The sequence below is a fragment of the Euprymna scolopes genome, chromosome 28 (genome assembly GCF_053919585.1).
Source record: "Euprymna scolopes isolate OS-2025 chromosome 28, ASM5391958v1, whole genome shotgun sequence".
Classification (NCBI taxonomy): Eukaryota; Metazoa; Mollusca; class Cephalopoda; order Sepiida; family Sepiolidae; genus Euprymna; species Euprymna scolopes.
The window spans coordinates 90,346,264-90,368,763 of NC_136509.1; the positions used below are offsets into that span (position 1 = coordinate 90,346,264).

The window sequence follows — 22,500 nt, forward strand, 5'->3', positions numbered from 1 at the left end:
CACACATACATACATATATATATATATATATTCACACATATATATATATATTCACACATATTTATACATATATGTTATGTGTGCGTTGCAATAAAACAATAGGTATATGTGTGTGTGTATCTGTGTGTAAATAAACTCTTAAACTACATGTCACACAAATAACACTGGAAGTAACAGGAAATAATAATCATACACCAATATAACAGGTAAAATCTTTGTTTGGATGGATGAATAACACGTACATAGGTTGGAAAGTTGAAATGCAAAATGTTCATTTCAACTTGTCGACATATTTCTATAATACTTTCGCGCATGCTTTAATTTAATCATAGCGCTAAGGTTGGGGAACGCATCTGGAGTACTAAATGGTTTGGTTTTGATTCTAGCTGATACCATTCACGTCATTTTTTTTTAAAACATGAAAGGAGTACTGCTTTGTAATAATAAATATGAAATGTACATGAATTAAAATATATTTAGCATATTTTATGATCGAACAAGGATGGATGGCTTTCATTAAAAGTGAATAAAAGGAGGGAAAAATGCTGACAAAATATAAATTCAAGAGAAATTATTGGCAGTTAAATGCATAGAAATTATTACACAAGCAATCAGAGTTATGATATACATCTGATACGTTATGATATGACATATAAATTATTACTATTGACAGGTTTAGGAAGGAATTATTTTGGACCATTTAAAAAATGTTGAAACCAAGCATTTTGATTACCAATGCTACAAGCCTGCATGTAACTAGTCTCCAGTTATGTAATCCAGCTAACCAAACAGAGCCCTGCATGCATCTGATCCCGCTCAACCAATCACAACCATGGACACATCTGATTTCACTCAACCAATCAGAGCCCTGTACAAGTCCGATACAGCTCAACCAATCGGAACATCTGGTATTTTCCACGCCTCTTTTATATAGCAAAACTAATAAAGTATTTCTTTTTTATCTATACCAAAATAAGATTTATTTCCTGAGGTTTTTAACTATTATTTCTTGATTGCACTCAATAAAATTTGTTTAAGAAAAAAGTATTCAGATTAAAAAAAAAAAAAATCTAACAGGAACTTCAGAACTTTTCTTTTTAACCATAATCAGTCAAGTATAAACTTTTCTTCATTTTTATCACCAAGAAATTTGCTAATGAGAAAAGACTATAAAAAGTCAATCATTTTAGTAAAGCAACCATACAATTGCATTGGAGCTTTATTTATCACAAGATAAAGGATGAGTAATTATATATAAAAAAAATAAAAGAAAAATGGCGGATACACAAATACACTTGAAATACTTTTGTCCTGAGCCACCAGCTGTTGACTACATACTTTTTTTTGTGGCTCATGCATAAGCGAACCTATAAACACACGGTGATCATTAAGCCATTAAAGAAATTAAATTAGCCTCATATTTACAAACGGACTTGAGTAATAGAAGAGACGCAACAGCAACTTATTTCCTCCAATCCAATTCTTGCAAACAAACTAGCACCTGCTTCACCCTGTGCTCCAGTTGTATCTCCACAGTAACAAAACTTCTTAACAACTTTAGTAACTTCCCCATTCGTGTGTGTGTGTGTGTGCTTGCGAATGGGGAAGTTATTGAGGCTCGCTACAAGCAACTTGAGCACTGTAAAAGCGGTGGGCAAGTATTTATTTAAATGGACATTTGTTGAGGTCATTTGTGAGCACTGGTCCCTTGGGCTGATAGGAAATCAGAGGAATTAAGGGAAGTGCAGGTGGCTTAATGGATACAAACATCGATTATGGAATCAGTAAACAGTTCAAATGCAATTCTATGAATTTACATTGTTCACTTATGCAGTGATATCATTTGAAGAAAGGTATGAACCTCTTAACCCCTTTCTTTGGATTTGATAAAAACAGCAATGGCCAGGATTTTCAAAAATGAACAATCAATTTTGACAGTTCAGCTAAAAAAAAAAAAAAATCATTAAAAAAATGCTTTGATCTAGTTTCTGTTTTTATGGGATATCAACCATTTTAAGAGGTGACGATGGTTTAGTGGTTAATGATATGGACTCACGATCTGGGTATCCCAAGTTCAAATCCAGTTCATTCCAAAAAAATTGACTTTTACTTAGGATGTTGGCAAGCTTCACATGGTCCCTCCGGTAAATACCTGAGGTCTCTCTAAAAAGAATTCTGACTAGAAAAATATTGAGGAATTTGAAACAATTCCTTAAACAAAATGACTATTTTCTCCATAGTGTAACATAGCACAGATGTAAAGTGTGTGTGTGTGTGTGGGGGGGGGGAAGGACTATATATAAAAAACGGACTATAAAAAGAAAGAGAACAATTACATGAGAGATGTGGAGAATGTTCTAGATCACACGGGTGACATCACAGCTGTAACAAAATAAAAAACGAGTTGGAGTTATTTCCTATTCTTTGTCTCTACGTCCTTTGCGACTGAAACTGAACATAACGTGTGGATTCCCGGACGTTCCAATAGCAGATGGAAGAAAAATTATGGTTTCATATGTTTCCTAACTGTATTTAAATATTACATATCATCATATAGAATTTGTACTTATGTGATGTCTGTTATGTCAATAATACCACCCCCCACCCCCACCTTCTCAGCTACACACACACCAACTAGGAAAAAGAGTTTTCTTTGATATCTTGGTCATTTAAGTAATTTTTTTTCTTCTTATTTCCAAAATTCAAAGCTCAAAGTTGTTGAAAGTGAGAGGATGGTTGTGGTGGGAGTGTTAAATAGCTATCATTTCAAACCAAAATTTCCTATCGATTCAAACATAAACTGTTTGTGCTTAGAGGACATACAGAGTTCTCAAATTACAGTCAGCACCAAACAAACCGTCTAAGCGTAAAATTTCTGGCAAATTTCCATAACTACTGGTACCGAATCTCTTATAGAAAAAGACCAAAAACATCTTGTATGAGGTGCCTTCAATAAGCTTCCAGACTTCTTTTGCACAGGCATTTTAAATTGCTATAGACCCTTAAAAACTCAGAATGTTATTGCTATACATATTATGAAATGGCTGACCAATTTTTATGATTTCAGGTTCAAATGAACAGCTACAACAGGAATTGGAATACACCCTACTAAGACTGATTGTCACAGCTGGTGAATTTAAAAAATGCAATCTGAACACAAGAATGATATGTAATAAAATTCTGTTTTAGAGTTGGAAAAAATACACAGAAACATGGAATGTTTCCGAATGCTTTTGGACCATCTTACATGAATCAAGCACAGTTTTTGAATAGTATAAGAGATTCAAGGAAGGCAGGGAGTCTGTGAGGATGATGAGAGGTGTGGGCATAGTAAGAAAGTCAGAACACCAGAGTTGATTGGCTAAATAAAGAATTTCATAGATAAGGATCCTCGTGTGTCTATAGTTGTAAAAGTCCAGAGTGAGCTTTCTCACACATCTCTGTCACCACCCTGAAATCGATGAGCCCATCTCTTAACCGTGGCAACATTAACTGCATCGGCTTTGTCAACGTTCAACAAGTGCCAGTGAATGTTGATTAGTTCAATTTTTTCTGCCTGGAAGAATTTAATGACATTGCTTCTGATGTACGTCCATGACAGGAGTTGTTTTTTAAAGTCTCACACCATCAATATCTGCAATAGAGAGATGAAACTTTTAGGTCATGAATGCATAAGCTCAGTTATCATAACAACGCATTTTCCAATTCCTTCTGATTCAGTCAGGAAGAATAAAATAAATAGGACTATTACTTTAGGAACGTCTCTTATACTTGCGAGATAAATATTTTGGGGTTAAATTTAACAAACATGTCAGTTTGAATTTAATAGAATTTTGCTTTCATATATATATATATATAGTAATATGAGCAAAATTTGCAAGATAAAAAAGGATTAAAAACTTTTTAAATTCAAAAGTGCAGGAATATAAATATACAAGTATATATTTATAGAACAATCACCATATCCAGATTTAAAAAGCTCAATATCAGTGATAGAGCCTAATATAAGTAGAAAAAATCTACTTAGCAGGCCGCCCAGTGTTACCCAGTCATAAAATATGTATAAATATTACATTTTAATTCATACAGAAACTGAGACATGTGCATGCGAGTATTATGGTTTTTCTAAACAGTTCACTTCTTATGAGAAAAAAAAAAAGAAACGGGCGGAGATCGAAATCAAAATCTAAAGACAGCGAGTTAACTACGATAATCATTAGGTCAGCTTGACATGATCTTTAAAAATGTTTACAAACCTACTTATTAACATAAGTAATCTGTCGTGAACTATTCATGCATGCGCATTAATGAAACAGTTGATAAAAGAGAAAAATCCGATGACTTCCACCCACATACCAAATTTTCAGTTTTAACTCCTTAGCAGCCCCTTTTCTGGATGAAAATCGATTAAAAAGGTTTCCACATGTCTGAATACCCTATATACCTAAGTTCAAGTCTGCAGATCAAAAATTTGTAGCGTACATAGGGTGAGAAGTGTCCTCACACTCATACATTCTCACTTATATATATTCCAGCAATACTTTCAATAAGAGGAGGGCGAGTTGGGTTTCCTCTTTTGGTCTAAAAATACAATAGATTTTCTCTGAATGATTGTTTTGATTTTATTTTACAGCTCATCAACCACTGTTAGGTCATTTAGAGCCAAGGAGGTCATATTTACGATACTTATTCTTATGGAGAGGTTTACGAAGCATGGAATTTTTTTTTTTTTTATATTAATCAATCTGTGAATGATTTTTTCTTTCTTTTTTTTTTGTGAGAATATTCCTTTAAAAGCTACCTGCATGAGAAAGAGTGAACAGTTTGATAAGGGCTGCACATTGCCTAACCGTCATCTCTCCAGACACGACATGGCTTGAATTCAGTTGAAAAGAAAAAACACTGCTGGAATAAGTGGAGGACAACTGGAGATGTGAAACAGAAGTAGAAGTTAACGAGATGCTTACCTGCAGGTATTCTTTATGGATATAGCATCGGCAGGTTTATGAATGGTGCATGTTTGAAGCAAAGAAATACTCCTCCAACTTGTGGCCTCATCCCAGTGCAATCTGGCTGCATAGTAAGCAGGCCCGTAATAATGGTGTCATACTTCACAGCTATCGAGAATCAGTTAATTACAACATCAGGATTCACAGGCAATTAGCATCTGCAAAGAGACCAAGCATAATCTGTATATATATATAAAAGCGAAAATGTATGTATGTATGTGCATGCACTTTTTTTTTTTATGTCCGGCAAAGGCTTCTTTCGGGAGGGTAGGGGGTGGGTACCATTTCTTAACTTTTTATATACTCTCTAGATTATAATATCTCTGATTTACGAAAGGAAGTCGTCTATCTTTTATGTTACAAAATTTGCGCGATTTCTTCCTCTCGTGCGTTTGTGTTTTTCATATATAAAAGCGAAACTACAAAAGCGAAGTTGTGTTCTCGGCCTTTCATGCCTTGACGTTCAGAAAGCAATGAACTTTGATCAATGTGAGGAAAACACTTTATACCAGACAATTGCTATTCATTTGAATACTCCCCTTTTTATGGGGAGCTGGTTTTTTTCAAATGTCTTGAAAGCAAAAGCTTAACTGGCTTGAAGCCAGAATTAACTGCGTGATTTCATTTCTCTATGCCGTGATGTTTGACCTAGAAAAGCAGACGTTCGTTTAAGCACTTGCGTTTTCTAAGCATTTAATTTGAACGATTCTTACTATCTCTGCTCTCTTAGCGTAGCGATAACATGTCACGCTTTCTTTTCTGACTTCGCCTCAAAGCTTCAGATTCAAGCCTACCTGCCTACCAAAACTTTTTTCCCCTTTTTTTACGTTCTTTTCCTCCTTCGCTGTTGCCTTATACCAATTTTTTTCCCCCCTACACACACACACACACACCTGGGCACCTTCGCTAATCTATTATAGAAAAGTGAAAATGTGTGCGTATGTGTGCATTTTTTGTGGATGTCTGCCAAAGGCTTTTTTTGGGGGTGGGTGGGGTGGGGTGGGGTGGGGTGAAGGTCACTCCCTAAAACCTTTTATATACTGTCTAAATCATAATATATACGAGTTATGAATGGAGGTTGCATCTATCTTTAATTTACCCAACTTTCACACGCTATTTGAGATTTTTCTCAATTGCCACGTCTTTGTTTTGCCTTTCAGTATAAAAAAACGAAACTCAATACGTATCAGAAGTTTCCCGGCACACGGGCCAGGAACGTCCAGAAAGCGATGGATGTTTGGTCAATGTCGGTTTTCACCGTCATATCAGACAATTGTTTTCATTTGGACATACTCCTCTAATAAAGAGGGATCTGGTTTTCCCCAACACATTGGGGAAACAAAACCAGACAAAGTTGGGTAAAAAAACAAACCCCAAAAAAGCTATCCCGCAGTAAAATTAAGTGTGGAATTAAATTTACCGACAAAATGTCCAAAATTGTATTTAAATTATGTTAAAAATTAATCTATGGAATAAACAAAATATTTGCGCAATAAAAAATATTTTTCTGTCATTTATTTTAATTTAAAGTTTGCTACCTCTAAAGATATACCTTTTTATAACAAAGAGAATCCAGCATTTTCTTTTTCTTAAAAAACTCATTCTAGTTTGTTTGTTTGAGAATTTTTTCCATTTTGTATTCCAAACCAATGCAATATTATTAAAACACTTATGTTGTTATCGTGCTTGCTTGTCACTGTGCACACTTTTTTTCATCTGCACAGGAATATTTTAGATGGTGGTAGGAAAGGAGAATAATAAAGAGTGAATGATAAGTGCTGAAAGAAATGGAATATGTAAAATAATTAAGATAGAGAGAGTGAGAAGGAAGAGAGAGGAGAGTAAAGACCGTAAAGACAGAGAGAAAGAGAGAGAGAGTGGAGCGTAAAGACAGAGAGAGAGAGAAGCGTAAAGACAGAGAGAGAGAGAGAGAGAGGAGCGTAAAGACAGAGAGAGAGAGAGGAGCGTAAAGACAGAGAGAGAGAGAGAGAGGAGCGTAAAGACAGAGAGAGAGAGGAGCGTAAAGACAGAGAGAGAGAGAGAGAGAGAGAGGAGCGTAAAGACAGAGAGAGAGAGGAGCGTGAAGACAGAGAGAGAGAGGAGCGTGAAGACACAGAGAGAGAGGAGCGTGAAGACACAGAGAGAGAGGAGCGTGAAGACACAGAGAGAGAGGAGCGTGAAGACACAGAGAGAGAGGAGCGTGAAGACACAGAGAGAGAGGAGCGTGAAGACAGAGAGAGAGAGGAGCGTGAAGACACAGAGAGAGAGGAGCGTGAAGACAGAGAGAGAGAGGAGCGTGAAGACAGAGAGAGAGAGAGAGTGAAGACAGAGAGAGAGAGAGAGAGTGAAGACAGAGAGAGAGAGAGAGAGAGAGGAGCATGAAGACAGAGAGAGAGAGAGAGAGGAGCATGAAGACAGAGAGAGAGAGGGGCGTGAAGACAGAGAGAGAGAGGAGCGTGAAGACAGAGAGAGAGAGAGGAGCGTGAAGACAGAGAGAGAGAGAGGAGCGTGAAGACAGAGAGAGAGAGAGGAGCGTGAAGACAGAGAGAGAGAGGAGCGTGAAGACAGAGAGAGAGAGAGAGAGAGAGAGGAGCGTGAAGACAGAGAGAGAGAGAGAGAGGAGCGTGAAGACAGAGAGAGATAAAAGGCCTATTATGACAGTGAAATAGGTTTTAAATGGAATCTATATAATTAAAAGAGAGGGGGGGGGGAGAGAGAGAGAGAGAGAGAAAGAGAGAGTTTATTATGACATCACAATTATTCTGACTTTGTAATCCTTGTAAAAACACGGTTATCAAGTTAAAAAATTATATATCTAACAATATATTAGTGAGACTCATAGAAATTCCCGTTATATCCTAAATCTGTTGTATATTATTGCCATGCATTATATGGATGTCTCGCGCAAACCAAGACCTCCATAATATTAATGTACCTCCTTTGTATAAATCTATGTTAATGTAGTTTCACAATATATCCGGTTATGGGTGTCTACAAAACGTTTGTAAGAGTTTGAGATATTTCTATTCTATAAACGTGGTCTATTGTAGCATCTTTACACAGAACTTTGATCGTACTCCAACGGCTAAAAAAGTGTACTTTAGTTCAAGTTGAACAACAGTGATGACAGTTGAAATTTTGAAAATGTCTTTTTTTTTTTTTTTTTTTTTTTTTAATCGCATCTTCGACGATCTAGCATTTGTTTTAAAAGTGTTGGTGAGAGATAAGGTACCAAAACTGTTTTTTTTTCTTTTACACCTCCAAACACCTGGATTTTTGTTTTCAATCTACCCCCTCCCCTCCTCGCAACACACACACACACCTCCAAACACACGGGCAGGCAACGCAGGGTAACCCCCGCTAGTATTAAAATGTGTGTTTGTGTGTGCGCTTTTTTTGTATGCCCAGCAAAGGCTTTTTTTTTCAGGGGAGGGGGGGGATACTATTTCTTAGAATTTTTTATATACTCCCCAGATTATAATATCTTCGATTTACGAAAGGAGGTCATCTATCTTTTATATGAGCGACTTTTACACGCTATTTCGTACTTTCAGCGTACTTTTGTTTGGCTTTTACATATAAAAGCGAAACTGAATCGAAACAAAGCTATTAGCTGGCCTTCGTGGCCAGCAGGTGTTGAAGGCAATCAGCTTTGATCACTGTGGGGAATACTCTTCATATCAGACAATTGCTATTCATTAAGACACTGCCAGAGCTCTCCCCTCTTGGACGGAGCTGATTTCCTCCACGACAGCGGAAAATTGAACTGTCTTACGTGATTTTATTTCTTTTCCCGCATGAACACTTTCACTTTCTGCATGTCAACTTTTTAATCGCTAAATTAAAACACTTCACTTCCTGTCCCATCGTGGCTGAGTGGTAAGAAGTCACATTTTTTTCACTTTCTTTTCCGCCTTCACATGAAGGCTTCGGGTTCGAGCCTGCCTGCCTACTACAACTATTTTTTCTTTCTCCACACGCACCTCCAAGCACCCGGACAACGGCGTGTATCCCCCCGCTCGTAATGTATAAAAGAGAAAAGCGTGTTTGTATGCATATGTCCAGTTAGAGAGAAACAGGGAGTTGAGGAAAGAGGGAAAGAGAGGCGAACAGAGTGAGGTACAGAGAAGTTTTAATAAAAATGTTATACTTTTGCCCCAGGCAACGTCAAGTAATTCTGCTAGTATTATTATATAGAGCTAACAAATACTAACCTCATGGGACATGCACGGTGAGTTTAGTAATGATATAAAAATATGACACCAAAGTTCATAAAGTTTCGGATTGTTCCTGATCAGGTGTCAAATTTATGATAACATTTGGTCATAAAGACACAAAACTAAAAAGCAACTAAATGTTTTTTTTTTGTCAAAGAAACAATTTTTTTGTATTTTTTGGATTCAATCATGCATGCATTTGACTTTTTTTATTTTAACTAAAAATAAAATTGACATTTCTGACATTAACTAAAAATAAAATTGACATTTCTGACATTAACTAAAAATAAAATTGACATTTCTGACATTAACTAAAAATAAAATTGACATTTCTGACATTAACTAAAAATAAAATTGACATTTCTGACATTAACTAAAAATAAAATTGACATTTCTGACATTAACTAAAAATAAAATTGACATTTCTGACATTAACTAAAAATAAAATTGACATTTCTGACATTAACTAAAAATAAAATTGACATTTCTGACATTAACTAAAAATAAAATTGACATTTCTGACATTAACTAAAAATAAAATTGACATTTCTGACATTAACTAAAAATAAAATTGACATTTCTGACATTAACTAAAAATAAAATTGACATTTCTGACATTAACTAAAAATAAAATTGACATTTCTGACATTAACTAAAAATAAAATTGACATTTCTGACATTAACTAAAAATAAAATTGACATTTCTGACATTAACTAAAAATAAAATTGACATTTCTGACATTAACTAAAAATAAAATTGACATTTCTGACATTAACTAAAAATAAAATTGACATTTCTGACATTAACTAAAAATAAAATTGACATTTCTGACATTAACTAAAAATAAATTGACATTTCTGACATTAACTAAAAATAAAATTGACATTTCTGACATTAACTAAAAATAAAATTGACATTTCTGACATTAACTAAAAATAAAATTGACATTTCTGACATTAACTAAAAATAAAACTAACATTTCTGACATTAACTAAAAATAAAATTGACATTTCTGACATTAACTAAAAATAAAATTGACATTTCTGACATTAACTAAAAATAAAATTGACATTTCTGACATTAACTAAAAATAAAATTGACATTTCTGACATTAACTAAAAATAAAATTGACATTTCTGAATTTTTGAGATGAGGATTGGTTATTCATATTATTTGGATTCATTGGATTACTGTTCTCATCTTCAGTGTCATTTCCACAACGTTTCGGTCGATGTAACCTGATCTTCAAGTGTATCTTGTCGAACTCAGAAATGTTTGTTAAACTCAGGAAGGACCTGTGGCGCACTGGTTAGAGTACTTGTAAAAATCAATTGCAAAAGTAATAGTTTCCTGAAGGTCGAATGTTCAATTCTCAGTGTGGGCGACCAAAAAATACAATTGCAAATAACTTAGGACCTCTTTCCAGGCTGATGGAACAAAAGCATGCTACCCTCGTGAAGTAAATAAATGGTTCCATTCGAAATGTCTGAGTTCAACAAGATACACCTGGAGGTTACATCAACCGATACTTTGTGAATATGGCACTCAAGGTGAGAACAGATGCATCTAGATAATACGAATAACCAATCCTCATCTCAAAAATTCAGAAACGTCAATTTTATTTCTAGTTAAAATAAAAAAAAAAAATAAAAAAAAGGCAAATCTATACACGATTGAAAAAGTTCAAATCAATAATTATTTTATTTATCTAGAAGTAAAGAGCATCAAAAACAAAGAAGACCGCTGGATTTACATTTTTTTTTCTTTTTCTAAATCCTTTGAGATGAGGCTACATAATTTGTATATTCATTTTTAACCTGGGTCAAAACAATGGTGAGACAACAACAACAACAACTATGGAAGGCAGTATTTACTGGGGATACAGTTAAGAGACTCAGCATTCCTATCCCGTCGTGGTTAATCACCTGAAGAAGGCCAGAGGATAAGTTTGCTAAATTGTGGTGAAACAACAACCATACCAATGAAGATAAGGATAACAGTAAAAAAAAAAAAAAAAAAAAAAAAAAAAAAATGATTTATAATAATAGTTATACTTATTCCGGTAAATGTTTTCTAACGAGAAAATATTCATCTATTACTATTAGCTTTAACTTGTATCTACAAGGCTGGAAAACTATATTGTCCAATGTCTACTGTACACTCTTTAACCCTTATCCTTGAGTGGCCTCTGTAAAAAAAAAAAAACTGTTCATACCCACCCCAACATCCTATATCTCTATAAAGCTGTCATTCAACCATGCATCAAGTATTGCTTTTGCATACGAGCTGGTATGTTAAACACTAGTTTCTCGCTCTTGGATATGATGCAAAAAAGAAACCCCTAACCTAATAGGGATCACACTGTCTAATAAGATCCGGCCCCATTGTTGCATCCCCGTGCTTGTTTTATAAGTACTTTCATGGAATGTGCTCCGACAAACTTACAAATATTGCTTATAAATAGATAGGCAATTTTTAATACATTTGTATCTATAGAATTCCCTCATAAAGTAATCAAATTTTTATAAATATAGTTTTAGTTTTACAAAAATAAGTAAAAAGGAGATGGAAGCCATTCATGAAAGTTCAGATACTTTTTGAGAAATTTTAACTATAGGTACTAGACATTAATTAATATTCTCCAAATCTCAGTTTCATTGTAAGATTTTAAAAACTTTTGAAAATTACAAATACATCAGATTTGTATTGAATTTGACCAATATTTATTAGACGCCAATTAAACAAGATTTCCTGAATTTTAGTTTTTTAAGCTTAGGTCTTAAATTTTAGACATTTTCTAGAATCAAAGTCATGTAATAGATTTTGATCCAAACTAGAATAAGGATTCTAGATATAAGGTTTTAGTATCATATCTGGATTTTAATCTTTGCAAAGGGACATAAAAGTGGTGCTAAACTTTTGTTTGTGAAATTAATTTTATCTGCCTTGGGATTGAATGTCTGTGTGTGTGTGTGTGTGTGGTCACGAATAGGCTCCTATATGGTTGACTATTATAGAAAACTGATCACATAATGATAGAAGATGTATCGAGACACATGAATGGGTATGTTTGATTTGGCATAATGATGATTCATTAAATTTGTGGGGTCTGCGTACGCACCTGGTCCACAAAGTATGGAAATAAAAAAAAAAAAAAATAAATAAATAAATAAAAAAGTTTACAAGTGTTTTTGATATAGATGTACATAATACTTTGATAAATATGTTTTAACTTAAATAGGGATGGTATAATAAAATTGTGGGGTCTGCGTTCGCGCCTGGCCTCCATAGAATGGAAATAGACACAAACTTTAATAAAGACTTTTCATATCTATCTGCGTAAGTACACTTTGATAATTATGTTTCAGTTTGAAGAAATATGGTATAATAAAATTATGGGGTGCTCGTTCGCACCTGACCTCCATAGAATGGAAATATGTCACAAAGTTTAACAAGGTTTTTTAATATAGATCCACAAAATATTGTGATAAGTGTTTCAGTGTGAACAGGTATGGTATAATAAATTATGGGGTTTATCTATTTTATTTTTACTTTCATCATATTTTTCTTTGGTTTTGATACCCTCAAATTCGAAGCTATCTCTTTACAACCCTTCCCTTTCATAACCTATCATACTTTCATAAATCTGTCCATTTTCTGTAAGCTGTTTTTGAATCCAGTCAACGATGGGTACTTTTGCTAGTATATATATAAAAAATTTCAGAATGTGATTATATATTAGATTATATAATTATTTCCACAACCAATGTCGCAGCCCACAAGAGCCATGACAACCAACAAACTGAAGTCTAATACTCAAGTTTCAATCTCATTTCTCGAGTTCAGATGTGTGTAACTGATGAGCCCAAATAAAGGTGAAACTCTAGCATTGAACTTCTGGTTTATTGGCTGTCATGGCTCTTGTGGGCTGCAACGTTGTTTGACTGTGGAAATGATAATAATAATAATAAATATATATATGTATATATACATATACATACTAGCAGGCCGCCCGGCATTGCCAGGTAATAAAATGTGCTTAAATATAATATTTTGATGATTGCAGATTTCGTATTTATTATTATACTAGCAGGCTGTCTGGCATTGCCCGGTTGTAAAATACACTTAAATATGATATTTTGATTAATTCAGATTTCATATTCATTATATTGGACCCAATATATAGTAATGATTTAAAAAAAAAAAAAAAGAAAAAAAAAAAGAAAGAAAATGACTCGTGCTGAAAATCGAAACCGAAATGTTTAGCTATGATATGCTTTTTCCTTTGACATCAATGCCTAAACTATGAAGACAGTTTGCTGCAAGGCTAAAAATTAAAACATGAACCAATAGCTATTATGTTATGCATGCCTATCCATAGTCTTTTTCTGGTAAATTCCATTTTTTTAAATTTTCACACTTTTGCACTTATTTCCCCCCGGCTAAAACCCAAATAAAGTTTTGCATGCATTTGAATACCCTATATATTAAGTTTCATGTCTGTAGACCAAAAACTGACAGGAGTTTAGTAGGCAAATTTTTTAAACAAATATATATACGCATACATATATATATATATATATATATATATATATATATATATATATATAGAAAGAAGTTTGTGCTTATTATAACCTTTTTACGCAAATATTACACAACTCATGTAGAATATGTGCATTAATATAATTACACGTAATAGTTAACTAAAGTTGATCATCCCATAAGAAAACAGAAAAAAAAACTAATAAGGAATTAATAAAATGAATGTTTAAAAGAATATGAAAATTAGCTAGATCTTTTGCTAGAGAATGCAATTCCACGACCCATATATGACAAAGTTGTATTTTCTTTTTGAATTAATAGAAAAAAGTTTTTTTTTATATGAATATCAATACACAAAAAAGCATATATATATATATATATATATATAGTGGAACAATAAAATTGGCGTCCTAGAAAAGACGGCATGATTCCATTTCCGTTTGATAAAAACCGGTTTTCTTTTTTTTGTTGCAGACCATCTATTAGTTGGGCAGTTATGTACAAATCCCAAGAGCGATAGGAGCCTTCTATCATGTCTGAAAGTGGCACAATGTTCAACGAGCGAGATCGGAAATGCGCCAATGTATAACTCTCTCTCTCTCTCTCTCTATATATATATATATATAAAATATGGTAAGTAAACTACTCAGAATTGTTATTCTGATCGGTGTAGTGGTCCTTATCTGCCTTAATATCCATAAAAAGGAAATGCAACAATTTTAGTTTGTAAATTATGGAAATAAAAATAAACGTATTAATAAGAGGGTCTAGAACTTGGAGCAGGACATGGGTCCTTATTCATTCCTGAGAAGTGCCGAGCGTTAAAGACTATAAATTTAGTCCACTTTACATACAACACATTTTTAGGCCCCACCTTCAAAATTGAAAGTTATAAAATTTAAGCAATAAGAATAAGAAAAAAAAAAAAAAAAAAGGTAGTACGGATTGGGCACAAAAGCACATTGTTTTTTTTTTTCAATCCCAGGCATTGCCAGGTGTTCCTACCAGTTATAAAAATACAATAGTATAGATGGATATCTATCTACTGTTGATTGAAACAAACTTCCAAATGCTTCACACAAGGAATTCAAAAGACAAAAATCAAGGTCAGAGTTCGAGCACTCAGTTAACAAAAAAGACCCCCCTCCCCTCTGATCACGGCAAATTGGTGGATTATGTGGCCACTGCCACAAGTCGGAGGGGGAAAAAGCAGAGTTGCTGCTGCATACAATGACAGGTAGGTGTATCAAAAAGGTGCGCGCATGAAGAAATAGCATAAAGCACTAAGTAAGTGTGGCAAGGGAGGCAAAAACACATGTGCAATTGTGCATATACATATACACGCATGCACACACACACACACACGCACACACACACAGAGAACACTTAATAATAACACACAAGAAATGGATTACCAATCCAGCTGCTGCTGCTTGTTATGTACAGACGGATAAGGTGTGGGGAGGGGAGCGGATTTATGACATGAATTATTATATGGAAGACAGGTGAGAAGAAGAAGCTATTTGTTCTACATGAACAAAGATATAAATTAGTGGGAGATGAGGAGGTTAAGACAGGTTTATTTGCAAATATGCACTTTAAAGGAATGAATACCCTTGGCTAAGGTTTCATACATAGATGCTTATTAAACATGCTACCTGCAGGACGGGTCAACTGGGTCAAAGACCTTAGTATCAATACTCTTCTTATGCAATGTTGACTTGCTAGCTTATATTATTGAAAGTTAAGCAACATTAATCTGAGGTTAGAAAAGTAAATATCTTTCATATTAATCTATATATTACATATAGACATAATATGTAGGTATTTACTTCTTTCCCATCGCAGGAAGATGCGACACAAGGTTGGAAGAGCTAAGCCAGTGTCCCTAAAGGACGGGTGTTCTGACCTTTTAAAAATAGCCTCAGCATCCCTGCCGACATTCCTTGGTAGGTAGTTAGCAATAGACTTACTCCACCTGGAAGACAGGACACAATATCATCCATAGATGTTTCATTGTATCATGATTCTTCAGTGTGGCTAGACGTAGTAAGCCTATTCATGTGGCATGCAGAGGTCTGGTGATGCCCAGCACGAACTACTAAGTTGTATGACCTAACGATTAAAGTCGTAGTGTTGAAAAATGTTACGAGAAAGGGAGATAGTTTGAACATGAAATTGAAATCATGAATAAAAGGAGACAAAATTACAAAGAAAAAAAAAAAAAAAGAAAGAAAAGGTCACTCATTAAAATTATTGAAATCTCAAAATGTGTCTTATGGTAAAGTGGTTGCTCTATTTTATGGCATGCCAAACGTAGTTGGATCATTTCATGCTGAAACTGAACATGGTTATATTTGCTTTGTAGATGTACATGTTTGTAACAACTAACTCTGTGTTTAAAATTAAACAAATTTCATGAACAAAGTTTCTTTCCCAGATCTACCCTCATGTGGAACTTCTATACTGTGGGACCGATTTCCAGCTTACTACAACATGCTAGTTTTTAAGTCTAATGTAAACAAATTCTTGTTGAGCCATCCTCTTAAAAAAAAAAAAAAAAAAAAAAAAAAAAAAAAATCAAACTCTACCCAATTTCCACCACTCCCAATTATTAGTGCTGTCTCCCTGACCACCTTACTATCATTAACTCTTATCCTCGAGTGGCCTTCAGGCCTTGATAAGTGATGCACTCTGTATCAGAGTGGACCTGGGAGTAGCGGTAATGAAGGGGTGACTCCACACTTCTCAAAACTCCAAAATTAGGGCCCTAATTACTGAATATCGTTTTATGTCATATCCAGGAGAGTGAGAGGGGTAGCGTGAGGACAGAGTTAGAAAAAAGGATAGGAAAAAAAAAAAAAAAAAAAAAAAAAAAAAAAAAGAGCAAACAGAGGGGGAAAAAGAGGGAAGGATGAAGCGAGAGAGAAGCAGACAGAAATTTAGTAAAAGATGGGTGATGAGATGTGGCGAAACAGATGAATACCTTACCCAAGGATGTCCGAGACAAGTTACTGTTATAACAGGAACAAATTATATTTAACTCATAGATAGAAACCTGACAGGTACTAACTTACCACCATGGGTCAGAGAAGACCGAAGAGTAAAACTAACTTAAGAGTAATTCCATGCTCGTTAAAGCTCCCCAAGTTGAAACCTCATCAGTGGATGCTTTTGTATCATACCCAGGATGGTTGGGAAGAGAGATTGAATAGTAAGTAGAGTTAAGCTGAATAAAAGGTTGGATAGATTTTTGGAGAACATAGTGGGTTAGAAGGGAACAACTTGCCGAAGGGTGTTCAAGCCAGTTTAATGCTATTTCTCAAGACAAACTTGTTATTACAAATCCATTCGAAAATTGGCTTCAACTGGTATATCAACTACTACAGGGTTGCTGATTTTATTTGCCTGTATGGTTGGGATCCAATTGAACCCTTGTTGATAATTCAAATAAAAGAATCACCTCTGCCAAGGAAAAAAAAACACAATAATCTTGCCTGTATTAATGAAGGAGGGGGAGGCGGAAAGAGGATATGTTTAAACACAGTCATGTACCTTTATTGATTATGGGTGGGTGGGGGGCACCTTAGATGACTTGTAGACAATGTTAAAAAAATGTTCACTAGGAGAGGTGACACACTTTCTCTAGGCAAGGTATAGATATTCATGCCTTGTTTAAACCATTGTCAAATGGATCAAGGTGTCAGACGAAAATAAGTAGAAATAGGCACATTTAAATTTACATCAGAATAAGAAAGAACGAGGGGTGGGTCGGTCAGTCATTGAACAGTTGTGCGTCTTTGGATGAATTATGCACAAAGCCATCAGCCGCATTTTGTTGAGAGGGAGGAGGTGCGTGCATGCATGCACACACACATACTAGGCATGCAACTAAGCGAACAGTGATGTAATACGCAGAGCAGACAAGACAGATCGAACACAACTAAAAAAAAAAAAAAAAATGTGCGGGAGCGAGAGGGTAGAAAGAGAAGTCGTTGTTGCCGATTTGGTTAGATGAATTAATCAAGTGACAAGCACAGAAAAAGACTAACAGATTACAATGAAACATCTTCACTATGAACAGGATTATTAGAAAGAAAAAAGAAAAGAGTTTAATCATTATCAGGGAACAGGATGAATAAGATTTGTTCCAAATTTTATGGATTGTTTAAAATTTGAAAATAAATAGGATTTTTTTTTTTTTAAAAGATATTGAAGATTTTTATATTGCAGTAATAAATTAGGTTTTTTAATTATTGGGAAAGAAGAAAGAAACCCCAAATGAATGAACGTTGAAACTATTTTGTAAGGCCTTTAGATATGTGAGAGAGATGGGGATAGATAGATAGATAAGGAGGGAGGGATAGATAGATATGGAGGGATAGATAGATAGGGAGAGATAAGGAAGAACAGATATGGTCCTACTTTGTTTACGGCATATCAGTCATGTATGGGTTATTTAATGCCAAATAAATTTATCAAATCTAGGATAATTATTTATATTTCTAGAATATGTTGCCCTTTGACCATCAGCCACCGCCTTTTTCTATTTATTGTATTTATTTGCTTCCCCACCAAAGCAAATTAGGCACAAGGCCGTTTTTAATGTGGGGTAAAAACCAGCTCCCCTAAAAGTAGGCAAAAAGGGGGCACTCTGGTTACCAAAAATAATAATTGTCCCAGTATAGAAGGGTTCCACTCCATTGACTGGTACAAATTATCTTAAGTGCAGCATCTGCAGAACAGATACTACACCTTGATCCCGGCCCGAAGGCAAGAACAACAAAAAAAAAAAGCAAGCCTCTTTTCTATTTATATTAGAAAAAAATAAAAACGAGGAATAAGTTTTTCATTTTTTTTTTTGTTGTTGTTGAAGAATCAAATAATTCCAATTGTGGATGAACTTATTGGTACTAGGATATGACATGATCATCTGATTGATCGGATCAACCATAACCTGATCTCCTGGCTAGTCAAAATAAAAGCCAAAGTGAAAGGAATAGCTCAGCCACAATACCCTCGTTTTCTATAGGTAGCCCTCTTTTGGAGGTGGGGGAGGTTACGTAATCCTCTGCACGGAGTTTGCAGTCGGTCAATTCATGGCTGCGTTGATGGGGCAGAGTTAGGTAGAGCTTGAAAACAATGCACAAAATGGTTTAGCTAGGAATATCGCTTGATCAGCTTTTCATTTAGGCTTAAAAATGAATCTATAATAAAATCCAAGAAGAATAAAAAATTGATAAAAACTCATCTCAATTGATTCATCAAATAACAAACATTGAAAGGGAAATAAATTTTCAAATGATAAATTATTATCGCCAATAATTTTTAGATAGGGGTTCATATGTTTCAATTAGAGACTCGTTCCGACAAGCAATGTAATTTCATATTTGAGTTAGATATAGCATTTTCGTCAGTTCCCATGTGACGAGGGTAAAATTACACTCAAATTGCATTGTTATGATGACTGAACTTATGCATTCATGACCGGGAAGTTTCATCTTTCTATTACAATATTGGTGATGTGAAACTAAGAAAGCACCCCCTGTCACAGACGTACGTCAGAAGCAGGGATGCATCATTGAATTCCTGGCAAAAGCGCATTGAGAATGATGGTGACTATGTAGAAAAATAAATTCTGGAGTCTGCTCGTTGAAATGGTACCACTTCAGTCTTTGCAGCTCTAAGTTTTTGAGTAAAAAAAAAAAGAGATTTACTTTTAGAATGACTCATCAAGGAAATCAAAACATCGAGAAAAAAAAAAACACAAAAAAAATAACGTAAGGCAAACGAACAATGAAAACAGAAAAACAAACACGTGAAAAATGGCTTAAATAAGCTTGTTTTGATATTAAAATTTTTAAAAAATCGGTGGGTACCCGGGTGTTTTTGGGTGTGTGGTCGGGGGTGGATAAGCGAAGTAAAAAAAACACAAAAACGAACGTTACGTGAAAAATAGCTTAAATAACACTGGTTCAATATTTAAATTTAAAAAAAAAAAAAATCGAAAAAAGAAAAAAAGAAAAGACATCTCACGCCACGATTCGAACTCAAAACGTTTAGATAATGAACCAACGCGCTAATCAACTGACCTAACGTGGCGTACATGAAATTTGTTCAGTTTTTCAACTATTTAAAGTAAATCAGGTTATGACGTCACCTGGCGCATGCGTAGAACTGCTCGTCGTCACGAGAAGACGGTTTTTGATTTCTGAGAACTTTGACTGTAGTAAAATGAAATAAGTTTGAAGAGACAGACCTTATAAATATCCCTTCCTTGCTGGAATTCATATTATGCAAGAAGAGATGTTGCAAGCATTTTAAAGTACAGGGTGGAATGATAAAAGTGTCCCCCTAAACATAACAGCAATACAGCTTTATTTTAAAACATTGAAAAAAATAAATTCAGGTAACTTGATTATGTAGGAGAGCTGACATCTATTCAATGTAGCTGCCTTCAGCCTCAATCACTGCCTTGATATGGGTCCAGAACTGGGAACATGACTTTTTTACAAGTATCGGCAGGAGCTTGGTGGATGGCAGCAATCAGGCTGGCTTTGGTGTTGTGGGAGGTCATGTTGGTAATGTTCTTGATGTATGATCAAACAAAGAAGTCCAGCGGGTTCAAGTCGGGGGAGGAGGGGGGCAGTAAGAGAATAATACAAATTTGTAGCACTCCTTATGAAACCAAGCCTGGGTCTGTGAACTTGTGAGTTGGCGCCCAGTCCTGCTACCATACCCAGGGTCTACCAGCGGTCACTTGATTGCACCAGGGGATCACCACACTCTTCAGCACATCCAGGTACACTTTGGTGTTGACTTTCAAGCCGACTTCAAAGGCGTGAGGTGGTATGATGTGGCCCTCACTTGAAACCACACCAAAAATGATAACCGTGGCCAAAAACTTTGTTTTCATCACTCTGGATACGTCCCTATTCTTTGTGGCAATTCAGCGATGCACTGAGGGTGCTGGCAATGGTCCTGTTATCATAACTTGGATCAGTAGAGAGCATAAGTTGTATAGCAGCGCATCTCCGATCTTGCTAGTTGAACATTGTGTCACTTTCAGGAATGATAGAAGGCTCCTATCGCTCTTGGGATTTGTACACAACTGACCAAATAGTAGATGGTCTGCAAAAAAAAAAAAAAAAAAAAAAATTTGTTTTTATCGAATGGAAATGAAATTATGTGTTTTCTAGGGCGACAATTTTATTGTTCCACCCTGTATGCAGGATGAAGAAAAAAGGGGATCTTCAGGGTTTTGTAAAACAGAGTTTGTTCTTTCTTTTAATAATCTACCAAGAGAGATAGTTTAAAATTAGACGCTTAGAACCATATTTTTCTTGTGATCTCCCTATATATATATATATATTAGAAAATAGGTCCTTGGCCAGAATTCCCCTACATAAAACACAAAAGAAAAACAGAGAAATCTGTAAGATGTACCCATGGTGAAACAAAATATATTCCGAAAATCACAAATTGATCAAGTAGTTGTATATTTAAATAAGTAAAATCAAATTTTATGAGCATTCAGAGAGTGACTGTCTCTACTGCCATTTTGAAAAATTAAAAAAAAAAGGCTGATAACTCAACAAAAATTCATACTTATTAGATTTATGTTGTAATGCCGATTAATCCCTTAAAAATTATTTTCTTTATAAAAAACAACTACTTGATCAATGACATTTTCGTTTCATCATGCAAAATTTTATTTTATTTTTGTTTTTATTTTATGGGAATTCTGGAGAGGAGTCAAAGAAATTAAATATTTGTTTCTAGGTTGGTAAAAACTTAGTAATGAATACATTTCGTTAAATTTCATAACATGAAATCCAAATCTCAAAAATTTCAAATGCATAAAACAATAAATTAAATAAAAAGTAAAGGAATAATTTTTATGAGCTCCCTTAGAGCCTCTGTGGAACATGATATGGGGTAAGGGCGAGGGTCCATGTGGACTGAAACTGGGAATCCCTGGTTTAAATAGATGCGGTCATGAAAGAAATCAGTCAGCATAGATAATCTGGACTAAGACTCATGATGGTCAATGTTATATTTAACAGAAATTGAAAGGTGAGCTGTGAGGTCGGTTAAATTATATAGAGAAAGAGAGAAATCTAGAGAGAGAGAGAGAGGGGTAGAGAGCAAGAGATCAAGAGGTAGAGAGAAAGAGAGAGAGAGATCAAGAGGTAGAGAGAGAGAGAGATCAAGAGGTAGAGAAAGAGAGAGATCAAGAGGTAGAGAAAGAGTGAGAGAGAGATCAAGAGGTAGAGAAAGAGTGAGAGAGAGATCAAGAGGTAGAGAAAGAGTGAGAGAGAGATCAAGAGGTAGAGAAAGAGAGAGAGAGATCAAGAGGTAGAGAAAGAGAGAGAGAGATCAAGAGGTAGAGAAAGAGAGAGAGAGATCAAGAGGTAGAGAAAGAGAGAGAGATCAAGAGGTAGAGAAAGAGAGAGAGAGAGATCAAGAGGTAGAGAAAGAGAGAGAGATCAAGAGGTAGAGAAAGAGAGAGAGAGAGATCAAGAGGTAGAGAAAGAGAGAGAGAGAGAGATCAAGAGGTAGAGAAAGAGGGAGAGAGAGATCAAGAGGTAGAGAAAGAGAGAGAGATCAAGAGGTAGAGAGAGAGAGAGAGAGATCAAGAGGTAGAGAGAGAGAGAGAGATCAAGAGGTAGAGAGAGAGAGAGAGATCAAGAGGTAGAGAGAGAGAGAGATCAAGAGGTAGAGAGAGAGA

The 22,500-nt window shown here is 35.0% G+C and overlaps 1 protein-coding gene across 1 annotated transcript in view; it reads right to left on the bottom strand.

Annotated features, from left to right (window-relative positions):
• Positions 1–22,500, bottom strand: part of LOC145249717 (uncharacterized) — a 179,473-nt gene that overhangs the window by 128,347 nt on the left and 28,626 nt on the right. The window contains exon 2 of the mRNA XM_080111595.1: positions 4,968–5,167. The gene's annotated coding sequence lies outside the window, so the exon portion shown is untranslated. The remainder of the gene's footprint in view (positions 1–4,967; positions 5,168–22,500) is intronic.